Source organism: Schistocerca serialis, chromosome 4 (assembly GCF_023864345.2).
Source record: "Schistocerca serialis cubense isolate TAMUIC-IGC-003099 chromosome 4, iqSchSeri2.2, whole genome shotgun sequence".
In the NCBI taxonomy this organism is placed as follows: Eukaryota; Metazoa; Arthropoda; class Insecta; order Orthoptera; family Acrididae; genus Schistocerca; species Schistocerca serialis.
The window spans coordinates 93,553,578-93,576,310 of NC_064641.1; the positions used below are offsets into that span (position 1 = coordinate 93,553,578).

The 22,733-nt window shown below is 43.2% G+C and overlaps 1 protein-coding gene and 1 pseudogene across 1 annotated transcript in view; both read right to left on the minus strand.

The window, feature by feature from the left end:
* The window catches only part of LOC126474284 (uncharacterized), a 272,295-nt gene that overhangs the window by 15,355 nt on the left and 234,207 nt on the right, over positions 1 to 22,733 (minus strand). The gene's annotated exons all lie outside the window — the stretch shown is intronic.
* On the minus strand, positions 21,284 to 21,401 carry LOC126475663 (5S ribosomal RNA; annotated as a pseudogene).

Consider the following 22,733-nt stretch of genomic DNA (forward strand, 5'->3'; position numbering starts at 1 on the left):
ACTTTATGACCCAAGTAAAGTAGTACAATCATAAAAGTAGTGGGAAATTGAGAACGATAGAAAAGTATGCGCTGTGAACTTTGAAGAGGCAATCAAACAAATAGAAGAAAATTTCGAAACAAGAGCTGAAAGTAAGATAGGCCCAGCTTTGTTTATGAAAGGAAAAATGAGGTAAGAAAACTACTAGCAAACTGAATGAAAAGAGTGCTAGATTAAACTTTTGTTTGAGAGTGAGTGAAAAACGGAAATGACTTCGTGAAGCATGAAAAATGACAATGAAAATTTGTTGAATGTCAACGCTGCTAAGAAGTGAAGGAATTTTTTCTGCTATAGACGCAGAACTGCACAAGCTGTTTGAAGCAATCTGGTTCAAACAGATGAAAACTTCTCCCCGACCAAAGAGAAACATTGGCATTAGCCCGTGAATAATGTTGTGCTTTAGGAGAACAGGACGACTACCAAAAGAAAACAAGCAATAAATAGAAACTGGACAGTTTTGGTGCCTTATGGCGGACACACCTTAGGAAACACACAGTTCGCAGTTCACCAGCTGTTTCGAAGCATACACAGTCGTGCTGGGATCAAGTACATACAACGTCGTGGTGTAAATGTGTGTCCTGTTTCACTATTGTGGTTCAATTTTACGCCGAATCAAATATTGCTACTCGTCGTGCAACTGCCTGTTTAGTTTTGTGATTCTAGGACAAAGAGAGATGCAGTCCTCGATTTTGTAGCCTTAGTGTGGTTCAGAAGGCAAGTTCAGTATAGCAGCAACTTCATATCGCTGGTTTTCGCAGTGCGGTTTCTGTCGTAAAGTGTTAGCAAAACGAGTGGGCGTAAAGGGATATTTTATTTAGATAGTGCCCCACGGCTCATAATTATCTTAAAAAAAAAACACATATTTCACAACTGCCAAGAGCTGCTGATAGATAAACATTTATTAATTATCTGTGCTATTGTCTGATGATAATAATGCATGTGTGGCAACGTAATACTGTGACGCCAAATAAAATAACACGATCCAGCGCCACTGCAGTCAGTAATAAAATACGTTATTCATAGTCAGTAGCAGCACTTATTGATGTAGTTAATTAACGTTTGTCCACTGTCGTAAACAGGTTCCATCCTTCTGACTGTAGAATGCACTTTACCTAAGCCAAGCAGTATTTAAATTCAATTTGTTAGCGCTTTTCCTAGATCTTTTTTCCTTTCATCGAGAAAAAATTTAAAGAATAAAGTACTGCACAAGTTACTTTTACTCATGCGTAGTACGATGTGTTTCAGGAATTTAATCCAATTTTCAAGTGCTGCCGAAATTTACATTAGCATTGTGTGTGATTTCTAAGTGTGTGTTTCCCTGTTTCTCTTGTCCTGCGTTCGTCCTTTTGTGGACTTACCACTAATCGGAAAATATAAATCTTGAAATTTTTATATGGTTATGTCTGAATATAGCATTTTTTATGCATCTGCTTGCAGGTACTGCACTTCCTTCATTTTGCAGAAACCTGTTATCCTAGTGCACTAGTTTATTATGTTAATAATCACTGAAACTTCGAAAAACTTTTTTTATAATGAGTGGAATTAAGAAAGACGTAGATGTTAATACAGATTTCCCCATTACTTTCAACTCTGAAATTTTCTGCTGTTTGTTTCGTTACCTCTTCAAACTGTAGAGCAAACACATCTCTATAGGTCTTAGTTTCCCGTTATTATTATGACTGTACTTCTTCACTGGACAATATGTAACCTACAAATTTTCCAAGATTTCAAACGTGCTACTCTCGTTTACCGTCAGAAGTGCTCTATTTAGCTTGTAAAGAGGCTGCATCCGCTGGCATGGCGTGCACTCCTCACACATTATGGAATTTGTATGCGGCAGTGTACGAAGATTAAATAATTATATCAATCCAGTTTTCAGTCGACCACATAATGCATTTTACAATTCACGTCATCGAAGCAGAATAGTTTTTATTTTATTTCGTGCCACATTAAGGCTACTGTGAATAATTTTATGATACCTTAAGATGATCAAGTGTTCGAAACCGGTAGTTCATGGTTTTTTTTATCAACAGATCTTTATGTTTCTGAAATATTGCATTTCTTTTCAAATAATTAGATACGTTTTGTCTTTTCTTCTGCACTACTGGCCATTAAAATTGCTACACTACGAAGATGACGTGCTACAGACGCGAAATTTAACCGACAGGAAGAAGATGCTGTGATATGCAAATGATTAGCTTTTCAGAGCATTCACACAACGTGCTGACATGAGGAAAGTTTCCAACCGATTTCTCATACATAAACAGCAGTTGACAGGCGTTGCCTGGTGAAACGTTGTTGTGATGCCTCCTGTAAGGAGGAGAAATGCGTACCATCACGTTTCCGACTTTGATAAAGGTCGGACTGTAGCCTATCGCGATTGCGGTTTATCGTATCGCGACATTGCTGCTCGCTTTGGTCAAGATCCAATGACTGTTAGTAGAATATGGAATCGTTGGGTTCAGGAGGGTAATACGGAACGCCGTTCTTGATCCCAACGGCCTCGTATCACTAGCAGACGAGATGACAGGCATCTTATCCGCATGGCTGTAACGGATCGTGCAGCCACGTCTCGATCCCTGAGTCAACAGATGGGGACGTTTGCAAGACAACAACCATCTGCACGAACAGTTCGACTACGTTTGCAGCACCATGGGCTATCAGCTCGGAGACCATGGCTGCGGTTTCCCTTGACGCTGCATCAGAGACAGGAGCGCCTGCGATGGTGTACTCAACGACGAACCTGGGTGCATGAATGGCAAAACGTCACTTTTTTTAGGAAGAATCCAGGTTCTGTTTACAGCATCATGATGGTCGCATTCGTGTTTGGTGACATAGCGGTGAACGCACATTGGAAGCGTGTATTGGTTATCGCCAAACTGGCGTATCAACCGGCGTGATGGTATGGGGTGCCATTGGTTACACGTCTCGGTCACTTCTTGTTCGCATTGACGGCACTTTGAACAGTGGACGTTACATTTCAGATGTGTTACGATCCGAGGCTCTACCGTTCATTCGTTCCCTGCGAAACCCTACATTTGAGCAGGATAATGAACGACTGCATATTGCAGGTCCTGTACGGGCCTTTCTGGATACAGAAAATGTGCGATTGCTGCCCTGGCCAGCACATTCTCCAGATCTCTCACCAATTGAAAACGTGTGGTCAATGGTGACCGAGCAACTGGCTCGTCACAATACGCCAGTCACTACTCTTGATGAACTTTGGTATCGTGTTGAAGCTGCATGGGCAGCTGTGCTTATACACGCCATCGAAGCTCTGTTTGACTCAATGCCCAGGCGTATCGAAGCCGTTATTACGTCCAGAGGTGATTGTTATGGGTACTGATTTCTCAGGATACGCACCCAAATTGCGTGAAAATGTAATCACATATCAGTTCTAGCATAATATATTTGTCCAATGAATACCTGTTTATCATCTGCATTTCTTCCTGGTGTAGCAATTTTAATGGCCAGTAGTGTAATAAGCATGTCCAAATGAAGTAATTTCTTTTCTCAGATACGGGACACTACTCTGTTCTATTCGAAGTTCGGGGCCTTCCAATTAATTTACTTCAATGGAATGTTTCGAACTCTGATAGTCAGTAGAGAATTTGTGAATTTCTTAAGTGAGTTTTGTGCGGTTGATTTATTACAAGTATCCTCCTCTTTTTTTTCGACTGTGCAGGCTTAACGATGATGATGATGATGGTTGTTCCATCAGTTCATCCACTGAACATGGCAAGAAGTATCTGTCTGTTGACATTCATCCGAATCTGCCTACAGCTTACAGTACATTACACGTGTGACTTTGAAGATAGTAGGGATTCAGAAGCTTCAAGTTCGCATCAAGGAAGAGAAGGTCGAGAGTCTACAGCATTTCACGAAAGGCTAGCACTATGGTAATGAGTTTTCCCTCTTTTTTTTTGTGAAGTCTTTAAAGACTTCAGTAAGAGAGATGGCTCTTAGCAACGCCAGTCTGTAGCAGAGACGCTTCCAGATATTGATCAGACTTCCAGAGATGCCACAGACAGTGATCTGTCAATGTCAACGAGAGTGGTGTTCCCTGGGAGCGCTGTCGCAGCAGCTGCGTCTAAAATACGTGAAGCGGGAAGGACTTATTAACAAAACAAAACAGAACAAAATAAAGCTTTAACACTGCAGATTTATACGGCAGATTACATTCGTGGAGGCAACCACTCATCAGATCTCTTCACTGTAAATGCGTACACTATCTATTGTCGTTTTTGGAAAGGAAATTCTGTAGCACTACGGGTAAACTCCGTCTGCTGTCTGTTATTCTTTCCCAGTAGATGTCAACTTTCGTTCGTGGTCAAAGCAAATGGAACTTCAGTACTCCAAATACGGGTACTGAGAGCTGCTGCTTCTCTGAGAACACAGTTTCTTTTCATGCATAAAACTGTTCCGATTCTATTCTTTTTAAGGGCACCGTCAGGCACGTCATCACAAGAACTAGTGGAATAGCTGACATTGGCCACTGAGGGAAGACAGGACGACAACATTTAATCGAGAGATATTTTATACTCGTTTTGAGCGATTTATAGACAGCGCGTGAAAAAGAAAAAAACAACATTACAACCGGACTATGTTTTTCGAGATGATTATTTACTCACAAATACGCCATTTGCTTGGTTACATTCTTTCTTCACCATGAAATTCTTGTCTGTAGAACATTCCTAGTGGTATACAACACAGTTACTTTCAAGCTAAACTCTCAAAATGGCCCTGAGCACTATGCGACTTAACTTCTAAGGTCATCAGTCGCCTAGAACTTAGAACTAATTAAACCTAACTAACCTAAGGACAGCACACACATCCATGCCTGAGGCAGGATTCGAACCTGCGACCGCAGCGGTCGCTCGGTTCCAGATTGCAGCGCCTAGAACCGCACGGCCACTCCTGCCGGCAGCTAAACTCTCACACTTAACGGAAATAGTAGTAATTTTCAAACGACAATGATTTGTTGTTGTCGTCTTCAGTCTGAAGACCTGTTTGGTGCATCTCTCCATGCTAGTCTATTCTTCGCAAGTTTGTTTATCTGTGCACTGTTACTGCTGCTTAGAGTTGTAAAACTTCTGTAGGCTACCGTTAAGCATCATACACTGAAGCACCACAGAAACTGGTATAGGCATGTCTAATCAAATAAAGAGATATGGAATCAGGAAGGATACGGTGCTGTGGTCGGCAATGCTTATATAAGGCAACAAGTGTCTGGCGCAGCTGTTACAGTGGCAGGGTACCAAGATTTAAGTGAGTTTGAATGTGGTGTTATAGTCGGGGCACGAGCGATGGGACACAGCATCTCCGAGGTAGCGATGAAGTGAGGATTTTCCCGAACAGCCATTTCACGAGTGTACCGTGAACATAAGGAATCCGGTAAAACAACAAATCCCCGACATCGCTGCGGCCAGAAAAACAATATCCTGCAAGAAAGGGACCAACGACGACTGAACAGAATCGTGACAGAAGTGCAACACTTCCGCTTATTGCTGCAGATTTCAATGCTGGGCCATCAACAAATGTCAGCGTGCGAACCATTCAGAGTAAAATAATCGATATGGGCTTTCGGAACCGAAGGCCAACTCGTGTGCCCTTGATGACTGCACTACACAAGGCTGGATCCGTCAACACTGACATTGGGCTGTTGATGTCTGGAAACATGTTGCCTGCTCTGATGAGTCTCGTTTCAAATTGTATCGAGCGCATGGATGCGTACGGATAAGGAGACAGAGTCATGAATCTATGGAACCTACATGTCAGCAGGCGACTGCTCAAGCTGGTGGGGGTTATATAATGATGTGGCGCATGTGCAGTCGGAGTGATATGGGATCCCTGATACGTCTAGATACGACGCTGGCAGGTGACACGTACGTAAGCATCGTGTCTGATCGCCTGTGTCCATTCATGTCCATTGTGCATTTCGACGGACTTGGGCAATTCCAGCAGGAGAATGCGACACCCCACACGTCCTGAATTGCTACAGAATGACTTCAGGAAAACTCTTCTGAGTTTAAACACTTCCGCTGGCCACCAAACTCCCCAAACATGTACGAAATTGAGCGTATCTGGGATGCCTTGCAACGTGCTGTTCAGAAGAGATCTCCACCCCGTCGTACACTTACGGGTTTATGAAGAGCCCTGCAGGATTCATGGTGTCAGTTCCCTCCAGCACTAATTGAGACATTAGTAGAGTCCAGGTCAAGTCGTGTAGCGGCACTTCTGCGTGCTCCGAGGGGCCGTACACGATATTAGGCAGATGTACCAGTTTCTTTGGCTCTTCACTGTAAGTAAGCCTAGACTACAGTACTTTTCATAGTAGCTTTAGTTAGTTAAGGTCGTACCCACGATACCTGTATGTAAGGCATGTTGCATACCTGTCGGGATTTACTTGGTAATGATCGCTTTCTTAACGCATGCGATCTGTGTCTTAATAGATTCCCCTAAAAACTGGAAGCGTTGAACCGTCTAGAAATTGAGTAAGGCTGTAGAAAGCGTCAGTAACCTACGGAACATTTTTGTTCTACATAGTTATCCTACTGTCTGTTAATTAGAAGCAAGCAGTAATTGTAACAAAACTGAAATTGTTAGTGCTTAATTCACGTTTTAGTTGAAAATCGTTGATTTGTAATGTGAAAAGAGGGATGTTGGAGTGAAAATAAACAAAACAGTTAACCACGTAGCGCTAGAAAAAGCAGTTTCATCAACAAAGGTAAAATAAAAAAAAACACAAAACAAAAAATATATCAATTGTTGCTTCTGTTGTTTCTTTTACTCACAAGGAACTTCCGCATCCCGCTTGTTGTGGTCTAGCCTTGGTCTTCTCTATAACGTTTACTGCACCACACTTCCTTCCACTACTAAGTTGATGTTTCCTTGATGCCTCCCTTCTCTTAGTCACGTTGTGCAATTAATTTCTTTTTTCCCTAAGCAGACTCAGTACCCCCCGCCCCCCCCCCCCCCACCCCATTTCTTGTTCAACCTACCCATCTAATCTTCAGCATTCTTCTATGGTACCACATTTCAATAGCTTCTGTTCTCTTCTTGTCTGAACATTGCCCACCTTTCACTTCCATGGAGTACGACGCTTCAGACAAATGCCTAAAGCATAGTCTTCCGAACACTTAATTTATTTTAGACGTCAACACACTGCTCTTTTACAGAAATACATTTGCTGCTATTACCAGTCCGCATTTTAAATCGTCCCTTCTTCAGCCCACATCAGCTACTTTGCTGCCCAAAAGGCAAAACTCATTTATTAGTTTTAGTGTCTTATCTCATGATCCAGTTTCCTCAGAATCGTTTACTTCTGTTGATTATCTCTTTTCAGGACGTGATCCAATCCGTTCAACATCTCTTCCATGTCTTTTACTGTGTCCGACAGAATTGCAGTGGCATCGGCAAACCTTCAAATTTTCCCCTTTCCAGATTTCCTTTACAGCTTGCTCTATAGCGACAGTAGGCTAGAATCCTGTCTCACCCTTTCTCAATTTCGGCTTCTCCTTAATGGCCTCCGACTCTCATAACTACAGCCAGGTTTCTGTACGATTTGTCAATAACAGTTCACTTTTTGTATTTTATGCCCGCTTCTTCAAAATTTCAAACAGCGTTGCCCAAGCGTCATTGTCAAAAGCTTTCTTTACACCTACAAAAGCAGGCTTGCTGCTTATCTTCAACCTATCTTCTAGGATAAGTCGTAGAGTTCGTAACAAATTCATTTTAGCCAGGTGATCTTCGAGATTATCTGACTACCCGACAAAAACCTTCGAAACAACTGAATAAATGCTAACTTCTGCCCTAGACGTCTTAAGCCAACAGGTCTGTTGTTTCTAGGAGAGTCGCTGTATGATTTGGAAATATAACGCAGGATAGGAGGCGAAAAGAAAAGTAAATGTAGAAAGAGAAATCGAAACCACAGAACGAAGTTTCTTATGGGGAGTTATGGGGCATTTCTTGAAAGGTGATACTCGAAATACTGAAATCAAATCAGCTAACATTTTCTATGGGATTAAAGTCGTATGATTTACAAATCAATTCCTTAAAATCTGTTTTCTGCAGAATCCTTGATCACATTCTTTTGTTACTGACAAACACAACTATTACAGAAGTAAGGTCACAAGACTGATGACTGAACATACAAACGAAAGGTAACAATAGCGAAAAAAGTCTCCTAATTGAACCAAACAAAAGTTCACTTCTAATTTTCCACAAAGGTTCGTGGTAACACTCTCACACACTAGTACAGTCCAATTCCGAGACGAAGACCTAATCTTCAACTGTCACAGTACACGAGGTCGGCACCCGGCTTGAACTGAACTTCAGGTCTGGTTCTAGCCCATAAATAGCTGTCTCCAGCCAATCAGGTTTCGGCGTAGTGATACTTCGTGCAGGCCGTGACTCGAGCTCCCTCAGCAGGAAGTAGTGCCCGGAATGTCTGTTTCCATTATCTTGTCTGTAAATAACCGGTGTTTACCATGGTGTTTTTGGGTACACCTTGGGCATAGACAACCTCGTTCTCTGTGGTGTTATATGGGTTGCCGGCCCTCAGGAGATAACTTGGCTCTGGTATAACACATTATCATCTCAAATACAACAAATTCCGTTTAGAGGTAAAAATTTCTGTCAATGTCAGAGACAAAGATGTTGTGAGAAGTGTCCCAGTGAAATGTGACAGGAGAGGGGATATATTATACATGCGTAAATGATGGTTCAGATGGCTCTGAGCACTATGGGACTTAACATCTATGGTCATCAGTCCCCTAGGACTTAGAACTACTTAAACCTAACTAACCTAAGGACAGCACACAACACCCAGTCATCACGAGGCAGAGAAAATCCCTGACCCCGCCGGGAATCAAACCCAGGAACCCGGGCGTGGGAAGCGAGAACGCTACTGCACGACCACGAGCTGCGGACTCATGCGTAAATGATCTGGCGGACAGGGTAAGCAGCTGTCTGCGACTGTTTGCTGACGATTCTGTGGTGTACGGGAAGGCGTCGTCGTTGAGTGGTTATAGGAGGATACAAATGACTTAGACAACATTTCTAGTTGGTATGATCAATGGCAGCTGGCTGTAAATGCAGACAAATGTAGTTTAATGTAGGAAAAACAAATCCATAATGTTCGAGTGCAGTATTATCTGTATGCTGCTTGACACAGCCAATTAAATATATTGGAGTAGCACTGCAAAACAACATAAAATGGAACAAATATGTAAGGATTATGGTTGGAAAAGTCAATGGTCGACATCGGTTTATTGGTAGAATTTTGGGAAAGTGTGGTTAATCTGTATCAGTCGTCTCTCTTTCCAATCTACTCCTTTCCTCTTCAAAAATCCATCAGCTTGTTCCACTGAACTCTGTCAAAAGCCTTTCTAAATCTATAAAAACAGCAAAGATTTTTCTACCTTTTTCCATATATCTTTCCCCTGTAGTTCTTAACAGGCCAACATCATCTCTTCTTCCTTTGCCTCTTCTAAATCCGAACTGCTCCTCTGCAATCCCTCTATCCAGCTTGCCATATAGCCTTCTGTTCAACACTCTCAGCAAGACTTTAGCTGCATGAGAAATTAGACTGATGGTCCGATGTTCTTCTCGTTTTTTAGTGTTCCTTTTTTTCTCTGTTGGTATCATAACTGTTGCAAGGAAGTCCTCAGGCAATTCCCCTTTGTCATATACCCCGTTACAGAGGTAGACTATTTCGTTTCTTGCCTTGTTTCCCAGACTCTTCAAAAGTTCTGCTGGCAAATCATCAATTCCACATGCCTTCCTATTCTTCATCTCCTTCAGCGCCTTTTCTACTTCTGCTTCCACTTTACATCAGAAAGTAAGGATAAGGATTGGAAATGAAATGTCAGAAAGAAGCAGCATTGGACGAGGTGTTAGACAAGGTTGTTGCCTTTCCAAACTGTTGTTTAACGCATACCTTGAAGAGATTATTGCGAAAGGCTTAGATGGGAAAAGAGGAAAGAGAACAGAATGTATACGATTTGCTGATGACATGGTATTAGTGGCAGAAAGTGGGTGGACAGTGAATAACTTGCTGACAGATCTGAATAAAGCTTATGTGGAATATGGGATGCAAATAACAACAGCAAAAATAAAGAATATGGTCATCAGTACAAAACGCAGACTGTTCAATACTAAAATAGGACAATCTACCATTAGCGAATTAAGTGCATTTAAATATCTTGGAAGCACAGTAACTGAAGACTTGAGATGTCACCAGGAGATGAAAACTCGAACTGCCATAGCGAAGGAGGCATTCAACGGAAAGAGGAGACTCTTATGTGGCTAATTAGATAAAGGTCTAAGGAAAAGCCTTGGCAAATGTTTTGTCTAGAGTGTGGCAATATATGGGGCAGAAACATGGACGCTGTGACGAGAGAATGAAAAAAGGTTAGAAGCATTTTATGGTGGATGTGGAGGAGAATGGAGAGCATAAGCTGAATGGGAAGAGTGAGTAATGAAAGAGTATTGGAAAGGTTTGATGAGAGAAGATGTCTGCTGGAGGTTCTAAGAGAAAGGAAAAAGAACTGGTTGGGACATTCATTGAGAAAGGAGTACTTTCTAGCAGATGCTTTGGAAGGATTGGTTTGTGGGAGAAGACTGAGAGGAAAAGGAGATACAAGATGATAGACGACATAAAGGGAAGAGGAAATTATGCAGACCTGAAGAGGATAGCAGAAGACCGGACAGTCTGGAGAACTACCATGTGAAAACCTGTCTTTTGGCAGAACACTGATGATGATGATGTGGTTAATCTGTAAAGAAGACTGCATAAAGGACACTAGTGCGACCCAACGTTGAGTACTGCTCTAGTGTCTGGGATCCACACCAGGTCGGATTAAAGGAAGACATCGAAGCAGTTCAGAGGTGGGCTCCTTGATTTGTTACCAGTAAGTTAGAACAGCACGAAAATATTACGGAGGTGCTTTGGGAACTCAGGTCGGAATAACTCGATTGAAGCCGACGTTCTTTTCGAGGAGCACTATTGAGGAAATTTGGAGAAACGGCAATTGAGGCTGAATGCAGGACGATTCTGCCGCCGCCGACGTACGAGGTGCATTTAAGTTCTAAGGCCTCCGATTTTTTTTTCTCCGGACTGGAAAGAGATAGAAACATGCGCTTTGTTTTAAAATGAGGCCGCGTTCATTGTCAATACGTCCCAGAGATGGCAGCACCGTACGGCAGACGGAATTTTACCGCCAGCGGCGAGAATGAGAACTGTTTTAAATACTTAAAAAGGCGACGTTTTCCTTACTTGAACAGCGTGCAATCATTCGTTTTCTGAATTTGCGTGGTGTGAAACCAATTGAAATTCATCGACAGTTGAAGGAGACATGTGGTGGTGGAGTATGGATGTGTCGAAAGTGTGTTCGTGGGTGCGACAGTTTAATGAAGGCAGAACATCGTGTGACAACAAACCGAAACAACCTCAGGCTCGCACAAGCCGGTCGGACGACATGATCGAGGAAGTGGAGAGAAATGTTTTGGGGGATCGCCGAATGACTGTTGAACAGATCGCCACCAGAGTTGGCATTTCTGTGGGTTCTGTGCATACAATCCTGCATGACGACCTGAAAATGCGAAAAGTGTCATCCAGGTGGGTGCCACGAATGCTGACGGACGACCACATGGCTGCCTGTGTGGCATGTTGCCAAGCAATGTTGACGCGCAACGACAGCACGAATGGGACTTTCTTTTCATCGGTTGTGACAATGGATGAGACGTGGATGCCATTTTTCAATGCGCCAGTCAGCTCAATGGAAGCACACAGATTCACCGCCACCAAAAAAATTTCAGGTAACCGCCAGTGCTGAAAAAATGATGGTGTCCATGTTCTGGGACAGCGAGGGCGTAATCCTTACCCATTGCGTTCCAAAGGGCTCTACGGTAACAGGTGCATCCTACGAAAATGTTTTGAAGAACAAATTCCTTCCTGCACTGCAACAAAAACGTCCGGGAAGGGCTGCGCGTGTGCCGTTTCACCAAGACAACGCACCCGCACATCGAGCTAACGTTACGCAACAGTTTCTTCGTGATAACAACTTTGAAGTGATTCCTCATGCTCCCTACTCACCTGACCTGGCTCCTAGTGACTTTTGGCTTTTTACAACAATGAAAGACACTCTCTGTGGCCGCACATTCACCAGCCGTGCTCCTATTGCCTCAGCGATTCTCCAGTGGTCAAAACAGGCTCCTAAAGAAGCCTTCGCCGCTGCCATGGAATCATGGCGTCAGCGTTGTGAAAAATGTGTACGTCTGCAGGGCGATTACGTCGAGAAGTAACGCCAGTTTCATCGATTTCGGGTGAGTAGTTAATTAGAAAAAAAATCGGAGGCCTTAGAACTTGAATGCACCTCGTACATTTCGCGTAAGGACCACGAAGGCAAGACCAGAGAGGTTATGGCTCGAACAGAGGCATATAGACAGTCGTTTCTCCCTCGCTGTATTTGCTAGTGGAACAGGAAAGAAAGGACTAGTTGTTATACAGGGTACCCTCCGCCACACACCGTACTGTGGCTTACGCAGTATACATGTAGATGATGATGTAGACTCTGTACGCATAATATTTCAAAGTCTTATTCAGTCCGACCGTTATGTAAGTATGAAATTCTTCCGTGTCTGACGAAAACGTGGAGACACATGACAAAAACGGCCGTAAAACCGAGAAAGGGGTGCCCATGAAAGCGCTCGGATGAAAAAGTGTTGTTTCTGTGACAGAGTTATTTGGTGCTGAGTTCTTCGCCTGCGTCTATATTTTCTCTCTGTCTCCGTTGTAACGTGCACTTACATTCTATTCACAAAAATGTAATATTTAAATTATTCTAGTTATAACCGAGGTAACGGCAGAATTATTCTAATGAGAAACGGAGTAACAGATGTGGAAACCTGTATTTCGCCCAGTCTAAATGTAGAGCTATGCCTATTTAATGCAGAAAAATCTGAAAGCGCTGAGGCTAATTTCCTAGTAGACACGATCTGAATCGACAGAAATGTTGTCTTTCTGATCAGAAATTATCTGTTGGTAATGAAACCGGTGGTTACTCTTGTCAACAGCATTAGTTGCCATTTTAATATCATCCAGAGTGCGTAACCATAAATAGTGCTGTAGTATTTCGAAAGCGAATCTCAGGACCTTGTTTATTCTTCCGTTAGCGAAAATTATTGTACATCACTTAATGAAATTTGTGTCAGAGGTTAAGTACATAGCAATGCACAAATAACAGGGGACGACCAAATATGAATTTTAAAAAAACTTTTTGCGGATTTATCTTATTTTTTCTGTTTTTTAGTGTGCTAAATCCAAAAAGTCCACTTTCCTCTATCGTGCACCATATTTTTTATAATCTTCACTTTTATTCTCTATCATGTACACCTATTTTGTAACGTCTTCTTAACTACTTAGTGAAAGATCCTTGGCGTAAAATTGTTTTGCTGTAATTGTAATACATTACGTACACTGAAGTGCCAAAGAAACTGTTACATCTGCCTAATATCGTGTACGGGCCCCGAGAGATCGCAGAAGTGCCGCAACACGACGTGGCATGGACTCGACTAATGTCTGAAGTAGTGCTGGAGGCAATTGATTCCACGAATCCTGCGGGGCTGTCCATAAACCCGTAAGAGTACGAGGGGGTGAAGATCTCTTCTGAACAGCACGTTGCAAGGCATCCCAGATATGCTCAATGATGTTCATGTCTGGGGTATTTGGTGGCCAGTTGAAGTGTTTAAACTCATAAGAGTGTTACTGAAGCAACTCTGCAGCAATTCTGGACGTACGGGGTGTCGCATTGTCCTGCTGGAATTGCCCAAGTCCGTCGGAATGCTTCAATGGACATGAATGGATGCACGTGATCAGACAGTATCTACATCTACATCTACATGACTACTCTGCAATTCACATTTAAGTGCTTGGCAGAGGGTTCATCGAACCACAATCATACTATCTCTCTATCATTCCACTCCCGAACTGCGCGCGGGAAAAACGAACACGTAAACCTTTCTGTTCGAGCTCTGATTTCTCTTATTTTATATTGATGATCATTCCTACCTATGTAGGTTGGGCTCAACAAAATATTTTCGCATTCGGAAGAGAAACTTGGTGACTGAAATTTCGTAAATAGATCTCGCCGCGACGATAAACGTCTTTGCTTTAATGACTTCCATCCCAATTCACGTATCATATCTGCCACACTCTCTCCCCTATTACGTGATAATACAAAACGAGCTGCCCTTTTTTGTACCCTTTCGATGTCCTCCGTCAATCCCACCTGGTAAGGATCCCACACCGCGCAGCAATATGCTAACAGAGGACGAACGAGTGTAGTGTAAGCTGTCTCTTTAGTGGACTTGTTGCATCTTCTAAGTGACCTGCCAATGAAACGCAACCTTTGGCTCGCCTTCCCCACAATATTATCTATGTGGTCTTTCCAACTGAAGTTGTTCGTAATTTTAACACCCAGGTACTTAGTTGAATTGACAGCCTTGAGAATTGTACTATTTATCGAGCAATCGAAGTCCAACGGATTTCTTTTGGAACTCATGTGGATCACCTCACAGTTTTCGTTATTTAGCGTCAACTGCCACCAGCCACACCATACAACAATCTTTTCTAAATCGCTTTGCAACTGATACTGATCTTCGGATGACCTTACTAAACGGTAAATTACATCATGCTTATGCTTACGTTCGGATCACTTGTCAGAGTCGTATCTAGACGTATCAGGGGTCCCAGCTCACTCCAACTGCACTCGCCCCACACCATTACAGGAACTCTACCAGCTTGAACAGTCCCCAACTGACATGCAGGGTTCATGGATTCATGAGGTTGTCTCCATACCCCGGTGGCCGTGCGATTCTAGACGCTGCAGTCCGGAACCGCGGGACTGCTACGGTCGCAGGTTAGAATCCTGCCTCGGGCATGGATATGTGTGATGTCCTTAGGTTAGTTAGGTTTAAGTAGTTCTAAGTTCTAGGGGACTGATGACCTAAGATGTTAAGTCCCATAGCGCTCAGAGCCATTTGAACCATTTCTCCATACCCGTACACGTTCATCCGGTCGATACAATTTGTAACGACCAGGCAGCATATTTCCAGTCATCAACTGTCCAATTCCGGTGTTGGCGGACCCAGGCGAAGGTAAAGCTTTGTGTCATGCAGTCATCATGGATACACGAGTGGGCCCTCGGATCCGAAAGCCCATATCGACGGTTTATTGTTGAGTGGTTCCCATGCTGACACTTGTTGATGGCCCAGTATTGAAATCGGCAGCAGTTTGCGGAAGGGTTGCACTTCTGTCACGCTAAACGATTCTCTTCAGTCGTCGTTGGTCCCGTTCTTGGAGGATATTATTTTTCCCACCGCAGCGATGTTGGAGATTTGATGTTTTAGGGGATTCCTGATATTCACGGTACACTCGTGAAATGGTCGTACGGGAAAATTCCCACTTCATCGCTACCTCGGAGATGTTGTGTCCCATCGCTCGCGTGCCGACTATGGTTCAAATGGTTCTGAGCACTATGCGACTTAACTTCTGAGGTCATCAGTCGCCTAGAACTTAGAACTAATGGAACCTAATTACCTTAGGACATCACACACATCCATGCCCTAGGCAGGATTCGACCCTGCGACCGTAGCGGTCACTCGGCTCCAGACTGTAGCGCCTAGAACCGCACGGCCACTCCATGTGCCGACTATAACTCCACGTTAAAACTTACTTAAATCTCGATAACCTTCCATTGTATCAGAAGTAACCGATCTAACAACTGCGCCCGACCCTTGTTGTCTTATATAGTTGTACCCGACCTCAGCGCCGTATTCTGTGTGTTTACATATCTCTGTATTTGAATACGCATGTGTATACCAGTTTCTTTGGCGCTGCAGTGTATAGTGTAAATTACATACCAACTCTGCAGAATTTATTTAGCATCATCATCATCATTCCCATATGTGATCTCCTTCTGTTCTCTGTAAAACTTCGTATCTTGCTCTTAGTGTGATGAAATGATTCTGGGTTTTCTGGATGCAGTGCCCAGCAACAACTACCAGTCGTAGAAACATTCCGACGTCTTTTTATATCACCTATCCATGACACGAATGTTCTGATGAAAACTTTCCTCCTGCTCGATACTGACTGCTCCGAGATTTTCGGGAAAGAAGTCCAAAGGTGATTTAAGGAAGTGAATTTTTAAGCTTATCAGACAATCCAGTTTCTCGTAGTTCTGAAGCATGTTTTTGACAATATTCTTGAAATATGCATTCTTTGATTCCACAAAAAAATTGGAAATGACGTCTCTGAATGCAATCTACGCTATCATACGTCACTGTAGCAGCAAATTCGTCGTCACACATTAATCTGCAGATGTCAGGAATAACAAAAACACCTTATTTAACTTTGATCTCTGACAAATTAGAAAACATTCACGTAAATATTTGAAACGTCTCCCTGTTTTAGCGAGTGCTTTCGCAAATTGCTTCATCATACCTAGCTTAATGTGGAGTGGGAGGAGTAGTATTTTTTCACGGTTCACAAGGCACAATCACACAACATTTTTAGTTCTAGGAACGATATTTTGGCGCACTGGTCATTTGTCGCTGATTCATTGTTGATCTCTGGCTCTGCTGTCCGACTCACATAGAAAATATTGATATCTCGTAAATTCTTCCTGCTGGCCAATTCCTCACAAATCATCCACTTATTATCTGAGTGTTTGACTTTTGTAGGGGTCAATTGTGTGGTTTCATAAGTTCCTTTTAAGTGCACTAGATGATCACTTTTCTCTTTTAGAGGAATCAAGAAGTAGCCTCCAAGCTTCTTTTTTATACTTTAATCCAAATTCATGCATTAATCCGTGTCGCAACAAAATATTAATTCTCTCTTGTTATAGAAACGAACAGATGTGTCTTCAACCAGTCTAGATGAAAATAGTTCTGCCTTTTCTTTGGTTAGACATAGGTCACTCGCAAGGTCACTGAGTTCGTACTCAATAAACATCTCACGGTCCGGTAGTCTAACACACTGGAAAGTAGGAAATGTTTCATCACTTGAATTCTATGGATCACCATCACTTGAAATATTTGTAGGAAGGACAATTTCTTGTAGTGATTATGGAGGTTGAGGTACTGGAATGCCTGGATCATGAGGAATCGGACAGATTTGGGTGTACTGCGCGTTTTTTGTTTTGTTTTTGGAATTATAACCAATAACATCAGTGGAACAAAAATGGTTCAAATGGCTCTGAGCACTATGGGACTAAACTGCTGAGGTCATTAATCCCCTAGAACTTAGAACTAGTTAAACCTAACTAACCTAAGGACGTCACAAACATCCATGCCCGAGGCAGGATTCGAACCTGCGACCGTAGCGGTCTTGCGGTTCCAGACTGCAGCGCCTTTAACCGCACGGCCACTTCGGCCGGCTCAGTGGAACAGAAGTAACAATTGCCACAGTGGTTCGTTTGATCCCACACCGGTGGGATGCCGTATATGAAACTCTTTTTCATTCCGTTTAACCATTTCTTTAAGTCTTCTATGCAAACATAACACATTTGATGAGGTGCCCAACATTTATGTTGGTCGCCCTGTCGAATGCCAAAATATATAAGGCACAGCTTTTTAACGAAGTCATTTATGTTTCATTGATTTTTACATATCACATATTCACCAAAAGTGTAACAGAATGAATTTGGACAATTCACACAACCACGAGTTGCCATACTACACAACAGAACCTCGCATGAACCTTTTTCAAACTGTGGACCATTCCCGATTTAATACTAACACTCTTTAATATCGTGCTATTGATGATTAATTTAGTTCGTTGATGTACAACTTGCAGTAGTACATTTTCCCGCAAAAGATGTTTACGTGTTTCGTATAAGCAACCAGTAAGTCGTGAACCACAAACTAAAAGTTCTGAGCAAACTGTATATGTAATACATTTTTTACTCCGATTTTGACGCTAAGCATGCAAAAATTCATAAAGGAGAGCTGAAAGTACTAAAAAAGTTTTGTAGTGGTTGGCCAGTGTTAATAGGATTAATTAACAGTACTCAAAATTTCACTATAGTCTGAGGTTCCACGTTTCTGCACTCAAATCATCTAAACGAAATAGCACGAAATTAGAAAATTACTGGATGTGTTTCTGGGGAATCTTTGTCTGCGACGTTCGTAAGCGGGGCCATAAATCATCAACAATGGTTAAAAGATGACGGTGACGAGAGAGCCGCTGACTGACTACGTAACAAACATGATCAGTGGACGAGATGTGGCTGAAAGTGCACGAAACAGATAACGTTGTATCTGTCAACCCTTTGAGCATGTGCTTTAGCATTGCGTTACTGAAATATGGCACTGCAGTTCCCTGAAGGAGAGGTCCTACCATGGGCTCTAAAACCTCCCTGAAGTAGTGACTGCCTTTCAGATTACCTGCACTTCGTTCCAGTCGAGGACGCATATCATACCAGTTGGCAGTACAAACAGTCATATTCGGCCACTGTGGATCATGTAGCTCAGTAAAGCAAGCTACTAGGTTAGCATCACTCCCATAGCTCCTACCACACACACAGCCATCGCTGTAAGACAGATTGCTGACACTGCCTGTCGGGACATTATGGATCACCTGGAAGAAAATGACTTATTGATACATAACCAACACGTATTCAGAAAATATCGTTCTTGTGCAACACAGCTAGCTCTTTATTCCCATGAAGTAGTAAGTGCTGTCGACAAGGGATCTGAGATCGATTCAATATTCCTAGGTTTCCAGAAGGCTTTTGATACCGTTCCTTACAAGCGACTTTATTAATCAAATTTCGTGCATATGGAGTATCGTCTCAGTTGTGTGACTGGGTTCGTGATTTCCTCTCGGAGAGGTCACAGTTCGAAGTGATAGACGGTAAATCATCGAGTAGAACAGAAGTGATATCTGGCGTTCCACAAGGTAGCGGTATAAGCCCTCTGCTGTTCTTGATTTACATAAATGATCTAGGTGATAATCTGAGCATCCCCCTTAGATTGTTTGCAGATGACGCTGTAATTTACCGTCTAGTAAAATCATGAGACGATCAATTCCAATGACAAAATGATCTACAGTGAATGTCTGTATGGTGCGGAGAATGGCAATTGGCACTAAATAAAGAAAAGTGCGAGGTCACCCACATGGGTACTAAAAGAAATCCGATAAATTTTTGGTATACGATAAATCGCACAAAACTGGGGGCTGTAAAAGTCGACTAAATACCAAGAAATTACAATTAAGAGCAACTTAAATTGGAAAGACCACATAGGTAATATTGTGGGGAATGCGAAACAAAGACTGTGCTTTGTTGGCAGATCGGTTAGAAGACGCGACAAACCCACTAAAGAGACAGCCCACATTACATTTGTCAGTCCCCTGCTGGAATATTGCTGCGCGTTGTGGGATCCTTACCAGGTAGGATTGACGGAGGACATCGAAAAAGTGCAAAGAAGGGCAGCTCGTTTCGTGTTACCGCACAGTAGGGGTGAGAGTGTCACTGATATGACAAGCGGTTGGGATGGCAGCCACTGAAACAATGATGGTTTTCTTTGCGGCGAGCTCTGTTTACGAAATTTCAATCACCAACTTTCTCTTTCGAATGCGAAAATATTTTGTTGACACCCACCTACGTAGGTAGAAACGATCATCATTATAAAATTAGAGAAATCAGAGCTCGAACGGAAAGATTTAGGTTTTCCTTTTTCCCACGCGCCATTCGAGAGTGGAATGGTAGAGAAGTAATATGAAAATGGTTCGATGAACCCTCTGCCAGGCACTTAAGTGTGAATTGCAGAGTAACCATGTAGATGTAGATCTAGACACGGTCCACATCTCACATACGGTATTCTCTAAAACTACGCCAGCTCATCACAGAAACCTGTGAATCTGGAGAAAGCGAGACTCTTGACAAATCAGTCTATCTCAGGAACGTTATTTTAACAAGCCATAGCCTTACAGAAGCTGCTTTATGAGAGAGTGGTGTGTCATGCCGATACAGACAAACATGTCTCCTAACCGTGTCTGTATTTTACACAGTAAACAATGGTGTAAAATTTGTTCATATCCCTCTGCATTTAACGTTTTCTTAAACGCTAAAGGAACCACACACTAACCACAAAAACACCGCCATACAGTAACAGGCCACTTCCTGCGTACTTCACCGTTGGCACTACACATGATGGCAGGTAATGTTATCCAGGCATTAGCCGAACCCAAACTCTTCCATCGGATTCCCACAGGCTACAGCGTCACTCTTTACAGCACCTCCAAAGCCACTGTGGAAATGTGTAGCGTAAGAGGAGTTGCTCGACCACTGTAGGCCGTTATTTTTAATTCATTAAGCACAGCCACTGTGCTAGCTGGATTGCTCGTAGCACTTCAGAACTTACGAGTGGATCCTCGCGTTGATTCCATACGATTTTTAGGGTCCCGTACCTCACTCGGTGAAAACGGAATCCTTATAGGATCACCTTGTTGTCAGTATGGCTGTGTATCTGTCTGTCTGTCGACTGTTCAGAACTCTTTTTCTCAGAAACGGGTAGACGTATCACGTTGAAATCTATGTCACATACTTAGGTCTATGGTCCCTCGACGACGTAACAAATTTAAGCTTCTGCGTCAATGAACTCGAAATATATGGTCATTTATGTCACATATTTTGATACCTTGCCAATATACATAACAATAAAGTGCAAAAATCGTTGAAATCCCAATTCTGGGGAGGGATTGACTGTCTATGCAGATAATCAAGTTTGTAGGGACCCTCGGTGCTCGAGCCCTACTCGTACGTGCCCAGATTCTCATACAACCATCCTCCGCCACACTCGACGGTCCCTGTCCGTCAATACGTGATGTCTGGCTGGTCTTGTTTCAAAAGGTCCCAGGATGTAACTTTCCTGTAATTCCTTCCTCTGGCGACAAGGCTGCAGTAGCTGGAAATCTAGTTAATGGTATTATAAATCGTATCGAATTCAAAAAGTGACTAACTAAAAACTAAACTCCTCCCGCACAGGCCATGAAGGCCCAAAGGTACCGACTGGCCGCCGTATCATCCTCAGCCCACAGACGTCACGGGATGCGGGTATGGAGTGGCATGTGGTCAGCACACCGCTCTCCCGGCCTCATGTCAGTTGCCGAGACCGGAGCCGCTACTTCTCAATCAAGTAGCTCCTCAGTTTGCCTCACAAGGGCTGAGTGCACCCCACTTGCCAACAGCGCTCGGCAGACCGGATGGTCACCCATCCAAGTGCTAGGCCAGCCCGACAGCACTTAACTTCGGTGATCTGACGGGAACCGGTGTTACCATTGCGGCAAGGCCGTTGACAAAAAGTGACTGGTTGGATATTATACCTACAAACGCAAATGATTTAAATTACTACGGCAGTTCGTCTCCTACAATGCACAGAATGAATATGATTGTGTACCAGAACTGTAGACATGTACTTTGAAACAAACAGAAATTAATTACGTGACTTTATTTTTTTCGACGTCATAGTTAAAATTACCTCATAATCACCTTAAATGGTGGTAAGGTAGATTTTCACATCTATAGAGAAGAGTCCACTACTGATTTAGTCCTGAATATAACATCGAGCCACCCGTTTAAATACAATGAAGAGCCAAAGAATGTGGTACACCTGTTTGATATCGTGTAGGGCCCCCCGCGAGCACGCAGAAGTGCCACAACACGACGTGGCATCGAATCGACTAATGTCTGAAGCAGTGCTGGAGGGAACTGACACCTTGAATCCTGCAGGGCTCTCCATAAATTCGTAAGAGTATGAGGGGATGCAAAGAATTCTTCTGAACAGTACGTTCCAAGGCATCCCAGAAACGCTCAATAATGTTCATGTCTGGGGAGTTTGGTGGCCAGCGGAAGTGTTTGAAATGACAACAGTGTTCCTGGAGCCACTCTGTAGCAGTTCTGGACGTGTGGGGTGTCGCATTGTCCCTCTGAAACTGCCCAAGTCCATCGAAATGCACAAGGGACATGAATGGATGCAGGTGATCAGACAGGATGCTTACGTACGTGCCACCTGTTATAGTCCTGTCTAGACTTATCAGGTGTCCCGTATCATCACTCCAACTGCGAGCGCCCCACACCATTACAGAACCATCGCCAGCTTGAACAGTCCCCTGCTGACGTACAGCGTCAATAGATTCATGGCGTTGTCTCCATACCCGTACACATCCAACAGCTCGATACAATTTGAAACGAGGCTCATCTGACCAGGCAACATGTTTCCAGTCATCAACTGTCCAATGCCGGTGTTGACGGGCCCATACGAGGGGTAAATCTTTGTGTGGCGCAGTCATCAAGGGTACACGAGTTAGCCGTCGGCTCGGAAAGCCCATATCGATGATATTTCGTTGAATGGTTCATACGTGGACACTTGCTGACGGCCCAGCATTGAAATCTGCAGCAGTTTGCGGAAAGGTTTTCCTTCCGTCGCGCTGAACGATTCTGTTCAGTCGTCGTTGCTCCCGTTCTTGCAGGATCTTTTTCCGGCTTCAACGATGTCGGAGATTTGATGTTTTTGGGGATTCCTGATATTCACGGTACACTCGTGAAATGGTCGTACGGGAAAATCCCCACTTCATCGCTATCTCGGGGATGCTGTGTCCCATCCCTTGTGCGCCGACTATAGCACCACCA